This window comes from Pleurodeles waltl, chromosome 3_1 (assembly GCF_031143425.1).
Source record: "Pleurodeles waltl isolate 20211129_DDA chromosome 3_1, aPleWal1.hap1.20221129, whole genome shotgun sequence".
NCBI lineage: Eukaryota > Metazoa > Chordata > Amphibia > Caudata > Salamandridae > Pleurodeles > Pleurodeles waltl.
The window spans coordinates 1,943,983,345-1,943,999,778 of record NC_090440.1 but is presented as its reverse complement, the minus strand read 5'-3'; positions in this window follow the sequence as shown (position 1 = coordinate 1,943,999,778).

Below are 16,434 nucleotides of genomic sequence, written 5' to 3'. Positions count from 1 at the left end.
CTACTGTTTTTTCCTTCAACCTCACTTCCTCATCCTAGTCTGGCTTGTGGTTCGCCAGTCATTTCCCCTTTTATTTGTAGTTGTATACTAGCCTTCCCCGTTTCTCTTTGATTTAGCCATCCACCTCCTTCTTAAGTTCTGCTTTATCTAATTTTCTGTGAGGGTTATCCGTCAAACCCCACCCACCATCAGCCTCAATCTCTTTTTCATGTGTCCATCAGCCTGTGATTTGTCCTTCACCCCATCTTTGTGCATGACATATGTTCCTTAGTCTCACTTTTAGATCTGTATACAGGCAGCTTTAGCTGTCCGGAAAACTCTCATCATCAAATTTTGGAAAGGTACAATCAGAAGTACAGTACTCGAATGTGCTTTGTGTCCCCCCACCTTAAGGTATTGGCTTTAATGTGTTTTTCATGGTTTACTATTGCTTGGATGGGCTATCCAAGGTCATGACATTTTTCTGAAGATTATATGGTCCCATTTGATTTTACGTTAGCTTTTGTTGATGGACACAAAGTAGTTATTTTGTTACACTGCATTTGTGGGATGCTCTGTAGCTTGTCAATGTGTGTTCTTTAAGTATTTACTTTGCTGACACAATTACACTTTAGTTGGTAATAAGTTATATTTTGTTTGTGTAGGAAGTTCATTCTGTTTGGATGTCTTACATTGTCATGAAGACACAGTGTTATTGAGCACTTGCCCTTGCATGTTCATTTGTTTTGCTTAGCTTTCAGGATAACATGTTGGATTTACATTTTTTTCTCTTTACAGTGTAAGCACATGCATTGATGCTAATGTAAACAATGAAGAATTAGATGCAAACAGCATTGGTCGGGAACAGGGCAATTCTTCAATGACACTACCACTTTAGTGACTGTTGTGGTGTACCCTTCACTTCGTAAATACAAGGGTCTGCCTCTTGGGGTAGGAACTCAGTACAAGTCCCACACAGACAGGTGTGTCAGTGTACTTACTGGATAGCCATGTTTATTGACAACAGTTGGTACTATTTGATCTTATCAGCAATAACCATAAATTATTTTACTTGATTGGGTTATTAATTGCATCAGTATCTGCGCACAGGTGACAATGTCTAACCACCTGAATCTATTGTGGAGGCTTGGGTACTGGTAAAGGTACCCAAATGCAGCAGTTCTTGATTCTTAGAGTGCACAACACGGCACGCTATGATAGATTATATTGCTGTGGGGAGCAGGGACGCATTATAGACACACGATACCTATACATAAAATGACACAAAACATGGACATGGTAAAACTGATGACATGGAATGTGAGGGGCCTCAATAATTATGTAGAGTGGGCAAGGGTAGGCTCTTACATACACATGGCAAGAGACACTCTTGCTGGCTGCTGAGGTCAACAATATACCATCAAAATAGAAAGAGTGATTTTACCATACAAGTTACAGTACACATGCAGGGGCAGTGGGTATATGGTTATCCCATGGGCTGCCTTTTGTGATGACCAAGTTGCACCCGGATGACGCAGGGCAATACCACTACAGGGACAACTAAACGGGAGGGACATCACACTAGTACAGGACAAGCATCCCTACATAGTGACTACCGGCCACAGCCCTGCATGACGCAGTTTCAGACAGCCATGCGCAAAACAATAGCAGAATATTTGTACAAAACAAATACATGGCTAGCTCCAGAGATGTACAGTCAGGTGTACTGAAAGCAGTAATACGAGGGTTTGTAAGCTCCAGAGCCACGTTCATGACCAGAAACTGGAAAAAGAGGTAATAGAAAAAGACCAAGAACTAATAGGTCATTAAAACGCTGCTGATGGAATGCTTAGGCCAAACTGGAGGCCCTCCAGGCAGAAATAGTTGATAAAATAATAATAAGAAAGGAATTGTTACAGAATCGCTCATTTAGGCAGGTGCTACACCATGAGGGAGACCAAGCAAGAGGACGTCTGTCATGGCTGCTTAGAAGGAACCACACTCCAGCATGTACTATGGCTATAAAATACCCAGATTGTTCAATTAAAGACACACAAGACAGACTAAATAATACATTCTATACATATTGCATACAATTACACGCAAATTGAAGGCATGCATATACAACAACAACATACCCGATATTATTGGTTCCTAGTTTGTATTGATTGACACAGGAACAGAAGGAGCAACTGGAGACCCCGATCGCACAAGATGAACAAATGCACTCAATACTAATAAAACACCAAGCCTGTATGGACTCCTGGCAGAGTGGTATAGGGTATTCAAGGGACAACTAGCAGAGAGTCTATTGCAGGTCTATTAGGAGGCTCTGTGGTCAGGGACCCTCCTGTGCTCCGCCAGGGAGGCTGTCATAATCATCATATCCAAGCGGGGAAAGGACCCGCTAGGTCAGAAAGCGTATGGCCCACTCTCATTCTTGAATACTGATAATAAGATAGTGGGTAAAGTGCTAGCCCAACGGCTGACGCATATTATAGGTGGCTTGGTACAACCAGATAAATGTGGCTTTATCCGGGGATGTCGAATGGCAAAAAATACTAGGGTGCTACAACATGTTATAGTGGAAACAGGACCAAGCACTGAGGATATGGCTTTAGTGTTGCTAGACACAGAAAATGCATTTGACACGTTATTGCGGGACTATATATTCACGATGATGGCAGCCATGGGCTTTAACCCACATTTTCACGCAATGACCAAACTACTCTACACTCACCAGAGTACAAACAAATAGTCAAATTTCAGATAAATGGATGCTTGAGTGTGGAACACGACAGGGGCGCCCACTATCTCCATTTCTCAATGCACTGGTGACTGAATCGTTGGCCTGCCGAGCTTCACTGTCTGGCTGGGCAATAATGTTGTGAGATAAGAAACATCTGGTCTCATTGTACAGGGAAGATTTGCTAGTGTATCTGCGATGCCCAAAGGATGCACTTCCACTCCTTCTGCTACACAGAACAGTTTTGGGCAGCAATCTGGACTACAGATCAATCCCAAAAAGTTCCAGATAGCGGGCTTTTAAGTGGTAGTGAGAGCAGCTCTCTCCTTCTTGGGGATACCCTGGGAGATGAACCATTTAGATATTTGGATGTGATGGTAACAACCTCGGAGTGGCAATTGCATACACCAGTGTTTCCCAAACTGTGGTCTGGGGACTTCTGGAGGTCACGAAACCTCCTCAGGGGGTCCGCTACTGCTTAGAAAATTAAACAATATTAACAGATTAGGTCTCCAGCTTTCAGTAATGACTCCAATAATAATTCTTTGGGGGTACCCAGTTTCCATTAATGATAGAGTAGGGGTCCACAGAAGTCAAAATGTTGGGAATCACTGGCATACACTAAACACAGTAAGGGTAATTCAGAGTATACAACATTCTATGTAGTTCTGAACCTCTTTCCCCTTAGGAAGAATCAAAGAAACTAAAATGTTAGTACTTTCCAGATGCCTACACCTATTCCATGTAGTTTATCCGAGATACCGCAGACATACATAAAACAGATACAATCCCTTATTAGGGGGGGGGACTGGGAGGAGCAGAATTAAGATGGACACTTGTTTGTAATTACGAAGAGGGCAAGCTCAGAGTCCCAGACATGGAGGTCTAATATTTAGCAGCTCAATTGTAATTCGTAGCTGGCTGGTTTGCCACTGAACCCAGCTCTATTAAAAAGTCCTACACTGTTACTAGCGAAATGTTGTGTAGCAATCCATTGGATGAGCACTAGGGCTCTTGAGGTGCAGCAATAGATACATGACATAATGGAATGAACAATAGTGGAAGAAGTTAAGATGAAACTGACAAGAGCTGATGAGAAAATACAAGAGGACTTAGGGGGTTATTCTAACTTTGGAGGAGTGTTAATCCGTCCCAAAAGTGACGGTAAAGTGACGGATATACCACCAGCCGTATTACGAGTTCCATAGGATATAATGGACTCGTAATACGGCTGGTGGTAAATCCGTCACTTTTCCGTCACTTTTGGGACGGATTAACACCTCCTCCAAAGTTAGAATAACCCCCTTAGAGTTTTGGCGAAATTTACCATATGTATTGGTCCACTCCCTGGTAACAGACCCTTTGAAGGCCCTCCCACAAATATGCCTAGAAAAGCCATGTTCATCACTGAAAAGTTGTTGACTATATATATGCTTTGTGCCTTGCGGACAATTTATCACTGTGTATTTATGTCCTGCATGATGTATGAATTGTGTCACCTAAGCGCAGTGTGCACTCATCAGGTATATTTATGTTGTGATGCAAAACAAAATTTAAAAAAAGAGGGAAAAAAAGGAAAACAGGTCATGCATTGACATAATCCTTCTTAAAGATGCAGCAAAAATATTAGCCCCTTAAAAACATATCTAATTACAATATTTTGCCATGTATGGCTTTTAAGTTCACCGCATATAATGCAAACATCATCTTCTGACTCTTTTTTATAACACTCTTCCATGAGGAGCAGCATAACTCTTCTTGCAGCCTTTTCAGCAAAGGGTCTTTGCTCTCACCTTTCAAATTATTGTAGCCCAAAAGGCTGTTTAATTATGGGAGTTTCTTTCTAGGATAGCTGTAGCAACACACACAAGGGTGCCCAACTATTGCCAAACAGTTCCACTAACAAAAATCCAGGCTTTTTTGCGTTTGCCAATGACTGTTCTCTGGGGTTTGTCCAGTAGTCCGCTTCTCTCAAAACAGCCCCCTCTTTTTGGGTTGTTTAACCCTTATGCTTGGAACTGAGTTGATTGTTGCTCAGCCCCCATCTGTCTTTACTGTGTCTCTCAATTACTCTCCTTTCTCTATGGTTTGTCCATCAGCACTCCCACATTCTTCTTTTGATTTCCCTTCATTCCCCCTTTCTTTGTATGGTTTGCCCTTCAGCTCCACTTTCGCTCTGTGCTTTATCTATCAGTCACCCCATTCCTCTGATTTGTTCCTCTGCTCCCTCTGTGGCTTGCCCTTCCGCCCCCTTCTTCCTGATTTATGCATCGGCTGTATTCTCGCTGTGGTCTGTGTCTCATCCACCCATTGGCTCCTTGGCTTGTCCAAAGACCTTCCTCCACGTTGAAAATGACCCTTTTTGCAGGGTTATCCCCAAACTTTTTGCCTTCTTCCTCCTATTTTTTTAGGTCTGTTTTTGCTGGTTTATTGTCTCTGCGCACTTTACCACTGGTAATCAGTGCTAAAGTGCAAGTGCTCCCTATAGAAATTGTACTGTTGATTGGTTTGTCCATGATTGGCATATTTGATTTACTAATAAGTCCCTGGTAACGTGCCCTAGAGGTGCCCAGGGCCTGTGAATCAAATGCTACTAGTGGGCCTGCAGCACTGGTTGTGCCACCCACATTAGTAGCCCTGTAAACATGACTCAGACCTGCCATTGCAGTGCCTGTGTGTGCAGTTTTAAACTGTCAATTCGACTTGGCAAATGTACCCACTTGCCAGGCCTCAACCTTCCCTTTTACTACATCTAAGGCACCCCTAAGTTAGGCCCTAGGTAGCCCCAGGGGCAGGGTGCAGTATATGTTTAAGGTAGGACATATACTAGTGTGTTTTATATGTCATAACAGTGAAATACTGCCAAATTCGGTTTTCACTGTGCAAGGCCTATCTCTCTCATAGGTTAACATGGGGGCTGCATTTAAATATCCTTAAAGCGCAGATTCTCTTTGAGAGCCGATACAAATGTGGAGTTTAGGGCCTCCTAGCTCACAATTTAAAAATACGTCTTTTAGTGAAGTTGGTTTTTTGATTGTTAGTTTGAAAGTGCCACTTTTAGAAAGTAGGCATTTTCTTGCTTAATCCATTCTGTGAATCTGCCTGTTTGTGGATTCCCCGTCTGGGTCAGTTTGACAGTTGGGCTGTTCACACCTCTCTTTCAGACAGTGACACAAAAGGGGTTGGGGTGTAGCCTGCATATCTTGATTAGCCATCTGTGCTGGAAGGGAGGGGAGGAGTGGTCACTCACACCTGAAAGGACTGTGCCTGCCCTCACACCATGCCGTCTTCGACCCCCTGGTGAGTGTCTGGGGTCTGGCCTGGACAAGGAAGGATCTTGCAAACACTTTCTGGAATCAAGAGGAACCTCTGTCCAGGAGAAGAGCTGAAGAGCTGAAGGAGGAGTATTGTCCCTTTGCTGTGTTGCATTGCTGGACTGGCCTGCAGTTGCTACTTCTGCCTGAAAAGAGTGCAAAGGGTGAACTCTGCTGTGTGTCCTGCTTGAGAAAGTTCTCCGAGGTCTTGGAGTAGAGCTTGCCTCCTGTTGGAAGTATCAGGGACACCAAAGACTTCAGTTTCCTCGACCTGCAGCACTGGGAACTGTGTGTTTTGTGCTTCTCAAGAGGAGAAACCATTGCGACGCCACCAATGACACCGCTGGCCTGCACTGTGAGCTGCTGCCGCCGCACGGAGTCACTTTGCCCTGCTAGCACCGCGACCCTGGTCTCACCGACGCCGTTATCAGACGACTTCACCGAGCCGCTGCTCGCACCGTGACCTGTGGGCCCTGCACTCCGGCGTCACCTGCTCACACCGCAGCCTGGGCATCCCCGACGACGTTGCTCCTGCTGATACCGGCGCAGCTGCCTGCCACGTGGCCTGTGGACAACGCTCGTGAGGAGCATGAAGCACCGTCCCGTCCCGCACCGCAGCCCCGGTCCACCGACGCCAGCACCATCGGCTCCAGTGTCGTCACCAGGTATCCTTGCCTGCACTGTGGCCTGTGGACACCGCTCGTGAGGGTCACAAAGCACCGTCCCGTCCCGCACCGCTGGCTTGGGCCTACCGACGACAGCGCTTCCGCAACAACGATGCCGCTGCCTGCACCGTGACCTGTGGACACCGCACAATGCACCGCCCCGCTTCACACCGCAGCCCTGGTCCCACCGATGCTGCTGGACACCGTCACCAAGCCGCTGCTTGCACCGTGACCTGTGGGCACCGCACGTCGCATTGTCCCGCTTCGCATCGCAGCCCCGACGCCATCCACGCCAGCGCACCTGATTTCATCAGCCTGAAGTTCGATCCCCGAGGTGCGTGACTTCAAGAGCCTGACGACTCCTGCACCGACTCCGGAACCGACGTCAGCGACGCCGCTCTCCAGAGCTCACCGCGAGGATCACGACACCCTGCAAATCCAAGGTACTGTTTGCAGGTCTTTCCTTACACCGTAGCTGGCCTGCAATGCCGCGGCCGGCCTGAACTGTTGGTTTTGAGGATCACAACGCCGTGATAGCCCCAGGTGGAGCTATTGACTTCAAGGAACTGTAGTTTTGAGTAAACCTTGTATATTTCATATTTTTCGTACTGTATGTTGGATTCTTATTGTATTTGGTCTTGTTTTATATAGATAAATATTGGCTATTTTTCTTAAACTGGTTTGGTGTCCTTTTGTAGTGTTTTCACTTATTACTGTGTGTTATGTGCAAATGCTTTACACATTGCTTCTGAGATAAGTCTGACTGCTCGTGCCAAGCTACCAAGGGGGTGAGCAGGGGTTACCTGAACGGGTATCTGCCTTATCCTGAAGAGAGTGAGGGTCCCTACTTGGACAGGGTGCAAACCCACTGCCAACTAAAGACCCCATTTCTAAAACTCCACCTTCTCCATTCACCAACCCGGAGCCCCAACACACTGACAGTGTACAGGGTCACTATGAAAATTTACAAAGTGGAAAGCTGTTTGCTCTTCAGAGGCAAGCACTTTATAAGAAATAATAACATATAATCCCCCCTCTCTTTGCACTTTGTCAGCCTTTTAACCATCCTTCCTTGGATAGAATAATTCCATACCTGGACAGAGAAATTACTGTTCTGTTCTTTGGTCCACTGGAATCTTTCCCAGAATGAAAAAGCCATCGCTTGATTTCAGTTTTTTTGGGTGATTGTAAGCTTATGCCTATTTTCCCATTATCCCCAAGGTCTTGAAAAGGTAGCTACATTTCGTTTCTGCTGCTAAATGGTCTTCAGCCAGGAGTACGATCTTAGCAGGGGCTTGAGACACTTTTGGCATTCTAGAGCTTCAATGCTGGAGAAATTGTTCTTGCCATTGTTGCCTTTTATGTTTTTAATACTGCTAATGCATAGTGCTGTAGGGTGAGCTCACTTTTGCATATCTAAGACAACCAGGAAATACTATGGATTAATGTGACCCCAGATAACCAAAGTCAGTGACACACTTTATCTCATCCACCCAACAATTAATGGGCTCTTTATGGCCTTTGATGGAATAAGGATCGTACAATTTGTTTCATTGGAGTTAAATTGCATTCCTCTTTTGTTGCAAAAGCTAGCAAAGCGATCAAATATTGGAAGAGGCTCAGAAGGAGTTTCAGATATTAGGAATGTGTCATCAGCAACTAGTAGAGACTACACTCTTTGCTCTCCTATTTTGGGAGAGTCACCACCATCTATGTCTAGGTGTCACTCTACTTTGTTTATATATTATATATACAGAGAAAAAGATAGGGGCTAAAACACAGCCCTGCCCTACCCCCTTCTCAATTGGTATGTGGCTTGTTAGTTGACCATTATTTTCCCACCTCACCTGGGCATAATTTTTAGCATGCAGTTAGATTAGTATCGACAGCAGATTATGCGGAACACCCATCTTTACTAACAAGAGCCATAACTCAGTGCGTGGGATCAAATGAAATGCTGAACGGAGATCAGCAAAAGTCACTTATAAGTGACCCTTGTTTGTTATTACTGTTGTCCAATAGATCGTGCAGATGCAGAAGACTTGATCTATTGTAGTAATCCTAGACCGAAAGCCTGCCTGATAGTCAGGATATTGTCTTCCATGTATTGTGGCAATTCATTTAGAATTTGTCAACAGAAGACCTTCTGCAAGCTATCCATCAGACTGGGTTCTAACTGGCTAGGAGTGTCACGGTGGCCCTTTTTAGGTTGAGCATGCAAGCGCTCTGGCCTGTTGTAATCTATCTGTGGGCTTTTAACCACTCCCACCGCATGCCCATCACTATCACTCGTTCATAGGCTTGCCTTTCAAAAATCCTTTGTTATCATTGGTAAGAGTGTCACGGTTGTCCCTCCTTGAGGCAGTTTTGTTACCGCCTTAGACATCAACCTTGTTACATAGATAATTGCATGTTTGCCGATGAGTTTGACTGCAAGCTAACTTTTATTTCCTTTTGTGTCTCTCCTTTGTGCTCATGCTCATGGCAGCTGTGGCGCTTTGAAGCGGCTTGCTTATGTCAACTGTTTTACATTTCATTTTCAATTTATGTGGCAAGAAAAGTCCAGTTAGGAATGTACAACGCTGGTAACTCTAACTCGAGCAAACATGTGACCCATTGCATTGCAAATGCTTGTTATAAATCGGTATTATCTCGGTCCTGCTCTTTGTGGCCAGCATTTCAGACCCCACCAGGATCGAGTCTGTTAGATTATTAACGTGGGGTGCGAAAGATACAGGTCACACGGAACTTTGTCGGGCCCGGGGCCTTGCAAGCAACAATTCCTATAATTGCTAAGTGGGTTTCTTGCAAATATATCTTTAATAATTGAAGGGCTCGCCCCAGCGTTAATTCTAGTTCCAACGTCCCAGGTCTGCCTGATTCTTGTTATCTTTGGGAGTATAAGCTGTTAATATTATCCACCGAAACCTGTGGATGGATATGATATAATATTATTCACCCAACTATTCAACTTTGCTTGGATTATATCCCAGAATGTTTTATTATCGTCTTTTCGCTGCTGAGACTAATTCCTGCCAGTTAGTGTTTTACCACTCAGTACTGGCTTTTTGTGAGTATACTTTAAAGTTTCCTAGCAGACCTCATTCTTTCCCTGCATCTACTCTTTTTGGTTTTCATTGAACTACACTTTGCTGCATTACAAAGTTTGTTGAACCATTTTGGACAATCTTTTAATCAAATTAAAGTTTTTTTCCCTTCATAAATGAGGTCGCTCAGGGAATAGTATAACTTCCCATGTAAAGTCATCATTGAGAAATGGTTGCTGATACCGTCAGTTGTTAACAAAGACTGTAGCGTCTCAGCGACCCTACTGTATATTTGTGCTAGTAGTTAGGAATTTCTCCCCACCCACATCTATTTGTCAATACGCTTATTATTCGTGATGGCCAGTTTGCTGTATGGGAGTGCACATGGCCACTAAAGGGATTAATGAGCCACAAACCTTAAGGTGAAGGGCATTATAATTACTCTCCAGTCGCTCTATAGCAGCCACATCCCTCTATAGTGGGCAGAGGAAAAGCTCCAGGGTTACATAATCTATTCTGCTAGTCTGATTTGGGCTATTGAACAAATGTCTAGCCCCCACATTTGATGCAGTGCAGTCATTACTGGCTGTAAGGATGAGGGAGATGATTAAATGCAGTGATCTGAATGCCCATGCCGTCTATTTTTAGGTTGAGCACAGCAGCGCGCAAGCGCTGCCTTTTCAACGTGTTGGTATGTATCTGGACTTTTAACCTCGCCCACCGCACGCCCATCACTATCACTCGTTCATGGGCCTGCCTTTCAAAAATCCTTTGTTTTGGTTGGTAACTGCTTTACGTTTGTCCCTCCTTAGGGCGTTTTTTTTTACCCCGATGGCCATCGACCCTGTTACATGAATAATTGCTCTTTCGCCGATAACTTTGACTGCGACAAACTGCTTTTTTCTTTGTCTTACTCCTTCGCGCTCACAGCGGTGCTTTGAATCATCTCACTTATGTCAACAGTTTTACTTTTTATTTTCAGTTTGTGTGGCAAGAAAAGTCTAGTTAGGAATTTACAACACTTATAGCTCTAACTCGAGCAAACGCGAGACCCATTGCATTTCAAATGCTTGTTTAATCAGTGGTATATGATGTATGGATTGCCCTTTTCTCATCCTGTTCCGTAGCAAGACTGTGGGCTGATCTATCTAAAAGCTCAAATGTAACATTAAGGTCTCCTGCTACCAGTAGAGGGCCCTTTTCTGTACCTCGTTCTATGCATGACTCCTGTTGGCCTCTAGTACCAGACTCTTTATTCCTTGGAATACCTCTGTAGCACCTAAATTCCCAGTAAATCACTCAAGCCACAATTGTCGGAGTGGAAATGCTGCCATCAGCGTACATCGCTCAAATCACAGGGGTTGTTAAAAATGCAAGCCTCCCACAAAGAACAAGTGTAGCAGATGAGCTGTGTAAATTCAGCAGGAGAATAGTAAGGGTGTAGTATGTGTCTGGTGATGCATTTCGGAACACATTGACCCAACTATTTTACTAAATGATGTTATGGTAGTGCACTGTCATTTACAAACAGCTCATTTTCCATTAGAATGGCCACTAAATGTGAACGGACATGCAGTTTTACTGATAAAACTATTAATACATGGGATTCTGTAATTCCTGTATAAACCGTAGTATCTAATTTCTTTATAATCGGCGACTTGTGACGCACCCAGTTGCCGATTATAAAGAAAAGACATCAGAAATCAACTATTTTAAGTTATTATAGTCGAGTTCTGATGTCACAATGCCTGCTGCCAGAGTTAGCAGCTGAGGTTAAAGGCAGGTCAGGCACAGCGTATAATTGAAGCAACTCTTTAAAGCAATGAAAACAGAAGTTGCCTTTCTTTCTTCCACTCTGTTTTTTAGGTTACAATGACAAGCAGACAGTACATGTTTATTTTTCACATTTTCTAGACAGTTACAGAAAAGCTGTAAAAAATGTTTCTACACATTTCGAGCTAGTGCAGCTTTTTTTTTAAAGAACAAACTGACTTCTATTGAACTGTTTCTAAAAATCTGTTTACAGCAAATAACTAACAGGTTCTGATGTGTTTAGTTTTGCACTAGAGGTTTTATTTTTATTCTTCGTGTTTGCATGTTTTAAGTGCTTTGTCGGAAGGTGATGTCATGACCATGTATTATATGTGATAAGGTACCCCCTGGGATACATGATAAGGACATTGCAAATCACCTCCGAGTTCCACAACCTTATAAAAGAACTCAGCCTTCGGTCTCGTTCCTCTATGGTACTCCTCTGTGACTTGCAATATCCTTATCATGTACAGCAGGGGGTACTTTATCCCATATATAGCGCACAAACGACAATGTGTGGAAATTGGATTTCAGTAAATAATTATCACTTACACATCACTAAGTAAAGTGTCTTGAGTTGTTTTGATCCTATTAAAATGGCTGTTTCCACCTCACTCCAGAATTGCACAAAAATGCATCATTTATGCTTTTGTATCTGCTGATATGTTTTTTAATATTTGCTCAGTCCATTCACATGTATTTAAATTTTGTTGTGAGAACATTTTAATACCCTACATCCTTTCATTTCACATTCCCTGTACTCATAGTTCAGTTTGAAAAATCCTCCACAATGAAAAGTAAACACAAATCTCTATGTTAAAGGAATAAAGAATTTGGCAGAAGACATAGCCTGACATTTGACCTATGTTTTTGAACACACAGCAAATGAGACAAGATAAAGACAATGATTAAAGGCATATTTTTTTCTCTTTCACCTTCTAAATCCCAGCATGGCTATTTCTGGGTGTGCTGAAGCATCCACTGCACCCCTACATCCAGGGCCTGTGGCTTGAACCTGTAGGTACAGGCTCAATTCTAAAATTAATAGTCATCCTGGCCCTGATCATGAAGTCCTCTGATGGCCTCCCATTGCCCCTGCTTATTGCTTTCTCAAAATAACTTGTGTATCCAATGCAATGTACCGGGTTAATACACCAGGTCCCCTGCTGCGTAATGCAAATATCGAATTGGTCAATGATGGTACCCTGCTCTGGATCGGTCAGTTTTGGCCCTCACGTCTGTAACATTCCAGGAAATTATATTTAAGTAGTCAAGGCACTAATTATTATTACAATTATCAACATATCAAATTGTTCCTGAATTCACATGGTGTGATCCCCTTCATCTCCAATACAGCCTTTAAGTGGTTGTAGTATCCCTATTGCTTTGGCTTCCGCAGAATATGCATTGGGCTCACTGCAGCTGCTGGCTCTTCTGTAATCAGGGGATTCTACTAGCTTGGGGCTTCCTACCACCTCCTGGTGTCTCAGTCAATCAACTCTTTCTAGGGTTGAGAAGTAAGTTTCCCAGAAAGATGCTCTATCCTTCGCTGTATCTTTGGGTTGCTCAACATCTAACAGTGATAGAATATATTTGAACTTGATTGGAACTATAGATGAATGAATTGTATGTGCGTGAAGGGCCAGAATTCTACTAGACCAAGAGATGTTATTACTAGTTTGTACGAAATTGGGCTATAAGTTCAGGGGGTCGATGCCCTACTCAGGCAGCAACCTCAATCCTTGTCAGAGGAACCACAAAAGTCATTAAATTACCCTGTGCTTAAACTGCTGGTAGCTTGGCACACAGCAGCCAGGCTTAACTTAGAATCAATGTGTAAAGTAGTTATCCAGAACACAAACAGTAATAAACTGAAAAAAAACCCACAAGGGAAATCCCAAACCAGTTTAGAAGAATAAAGTATGTTTTTATAAATACAATGATACCAGAACAACACAAATCCGATGAGTAGAACCAGAGATATTCAATTTTAGAATTTTTAGTAAATGTAGTGCCTGAAAGCACAAAGTGCCACTCTTGGTCACCTGGTCATGATAAATCAAGGGAAAGCCACAGGTTCAGGCCGATCACAATGGAGTGCGAGTCAGATACAAGTACGAGGTTAGTCCTGCTGAAAGAGTTACCTTCTCAAAGTCTGGCATGAAGAGTTCTGTTTGCGGTGGAGGAGGCCCCTAAGTGCGGGGAGAATGTTGTGGATGGTAATCGCTATAGTGTGAAGAGCACGCCAGGCAGCATCGGCTGTCATTGTTGTAATGAGAAGAGCCGGTTGGGAATCGTGGCTGGTCAGTGTTGGAGCTTTGTGTTGGGGGTCATCACAGATTTTCGATTCTGTAGCACAAAGGGACAATCTCGCATTGCTGGTCATTGCTGGCAGTTGCTGTAGCACAAAGAGCAGGTCATCACTGAAGGTTCGTGTTGGCAATCTTCACGGGCGGCAAAGTCCTGGCACAAAGGGGCCAATTCTCAGTTGCGATGAGCCCAAACTGCAGGATTTCACCTTTTCTTCTTGGGAGGAGCTCGGACTGATGCCAGACAAGGGTCCAGGACCAGGTGCAGGTCCAGTGCAGCAAGCCAGCTGGGCTGTTTCCTGGAGGCCTCTGGAGCTTGTTCTGTTCCTGCAGCTCACACAGGAGGTCAACCAGCTGGCCCTTGGAGTCAATCAGGTTAGCCTGGGATGAAGTTAAGCAGGTCCAGTCTTCCTTCTCAGACAGCAAGGCAGTCCTCAGCAGCAGGGCAGTCCTCTTGCAGCAGGGCAGTCCTCAGCAGCAGGGCAGTCCTCTTGCAGCAGGGCAGTCCTTCTTCTGAATGTTCACAAGACTAGGAGGGTTTTCATGAGTGGCTCTGGAGGTCCAGTATTTATACTTGATACCAACCTTAGTGCAGGGGGGTTTCCTATACTACCCCCATATCTGTTTCTGCAAAGTTCTTCACCTTCCCCTGTCAAGGATCCAAGCTATCTGGGGTGATAAAAAGGCTGGCGTCAGGTTCCTTTGTGCCCTTTGAAGTGCAAGTGGGGCAGAACACAGCGCCCCCCCAGCCATTCTGCCAGGATAGCCCATCCTGCCCACACCTCGTCCCCGTCGTATCACTGTCTGGGAGGAATACACCAACCCCAACAACAGAGCCATTCATAGTTATGTGACAGAGGACATTGACAGAAGGAATAAATGGTTAAGACAAGAAAATTCCAACTTTCTAAAAGTGGAATTTTTGGAATAATGACTTAAAATCTAACCTTAGTATTAATGAGGGGTTTGAAGTGCAAATAATTTGAGTGTAAACAGCATACCTCTATTTGCTCCCATTCCAAAGTTATTACTTTTTAAATGTTACAAGGTAACCCAGTCTTAGTCAATGGAAGAGACGGGCCTTACAACAGTGAAAAAGCAACTTTAGGAGTTTTTCACTGATAGGACATGTAAAACTTAAACACACATGTCTTACTTTTTAAATGCAATGCACCCTGCCCTATGAGCCCCTAGGGCCTATTTTAGGGGTGACATATGTGTATTAGATAGAGAGGTGTAGCCTGGCAAAAGCTTTATTTTGATAGGTTGAAATGGCAAGTTAAAACTGCACTACAGGCTGCAGTGGCAGACCTGAGATGTTTTAAAAGACTACTTGAATGGGTGGGATAATGACTGGTGTAGGCCCACTAGTAGCATTTAATTTACAGGCCCTGAATATATGTAGTACCATTTACCAAGGACTTACTAGTAAAGTAAATGTATTGATGAGGTAAATGCCAATTGTATCGTGTTTTAGGGAGACAGCACAAGCACTTTACCACTGGTTAGCAGGGAAAACGTGCACATATTCCTAATGCAAACCAAAACAGGTTCAGCAGCAGAAGGCAGAATAATCTGGATTAGACCCCGAAAGAAGGTCCAAGTTCAACATAGTTCAGAAGAATAAAATGTATCAAGGCGGGTGTCAAATTATCGCCTGACATTGAAAAGTATGCCTAAACCTGTTCATTACCTTATTAGTTTTGGAGTCCATATCTTTTCTAGCACTTGTTGCTAGTTTAGCCTCATTAACCTTGTAAATCAATTCGCCCTCACCTAGAGGGGGGTCCCTTAAAATACTATCTTCCGTCTGTGTAGTCCTTTGTCCTCTTTTTGGCCTCTCAGACTGCCTGTGGGTGCTTATTCTTCAGCCCATTCAGTAAGATATATCTGTAATATACAATTGTGATTTAAGTGAGAATAGATAGCAGTTCGGATCAATGGACTTGCCCCGTCCGATCTTTCCCGTTCCCAAATAAAATTATCTCGCCAGACACTTGGGGCCAGATGTAGGTATATTCCAATTTGCGACTTGCAAATTGCGAGTCAGAGCGACTCGCAATTTGCAGGTCGCAAATTGGAATGTAGGATGGTGTCCCTGACACCATCTGCGACTCGCAAGGGTGTCGCAAAGCCCCACCTCATTAATATTAATGAGGTGGGTCGCAATTTGCGACCCCCTTGAGACTCGCAGCACTCACAGTGATGGTGGCCTGCTGGAGACAGCAGACCACCATGTCTGTGACTGCTTTTAAATAAAGCAGTTTTTTGTTGTTGTAATGCAGCCCGTTTTCCTTAAAGGAAAACGAGATGCATTACAACACTAAAAAATGAAACGTTTTTGTTTCATTTTTTCAGAGCAGGAGTGGTCCATAGGACCACTGCCTGCTCTGAAAAAATGTTTGCAGTTCCATTCACAAAGGGGAAGGGGTCCCCTGGGGAACCCTTCCCTTTTGCAAATTGGTTACCACCCATTTCAAATGGGTGCAAACTGCGATTGGTTTGCGACCGCGTTCGCGGTCACAAAGCAATCTAGCATTGCACTGCAACTCGCAGTTAGGA